Source organism: Hylaeus volcanicus, unplaced genomic scaffold (assembly GCF_026283585.1).
Source record: "Hylaeus volcanicus isolate JK05 unplaced genomic scaffold, UHH_iyHylVolc1.0_haploid 11990, whole genome shotgun sequence".
Classification (NCBI taxonomy): Eukaryota; Metazoa; Arthropoda; class Insecta; order Hymenoptera; family Colletidae; genus Hylaeus; species Hylaeus volcanicus.
The window spans coordinates 1-425 of NW_026532996.1; positions in this window are offsets into that span (position 1 = coordinate 1).

A 425-nucleotide genomic window follows, 5' to 3' on the forward strand; every position below is an offset into this window, starting at 1 on the left:
ACCCCCCATTTCCGGTTCTTACAGGAGTTCTGGGACACCCTGTATATGCATTTTTATATTATTGTTGCGTTTGTATTTTTATATATTTTATATGAACGTATATGTATGAATGTTGATACTTTATTATATAAATAAATATGTTTTTTGTATATATATTTTATACAATTGAATTTTAGATTCCTTATTGTTTTTTCAATGTTTTCCGTTAATAATAAATTTAATTTTGTATAAGTTGTGTTGTTCTCCCTATAATTATTTTTTTATTTAGATTAATTTTAAAGCAAGTATAAATAGGCATACGTGGGACCATACCGTTGTGTGTGTGTCTCATGGATTATATGTATGTAGTAGTAACGACACTGGCGCCATCATCCGCAGCGGGGCGAATTAAATACACATACGTGGGACCATACTGTTGTGTGTGT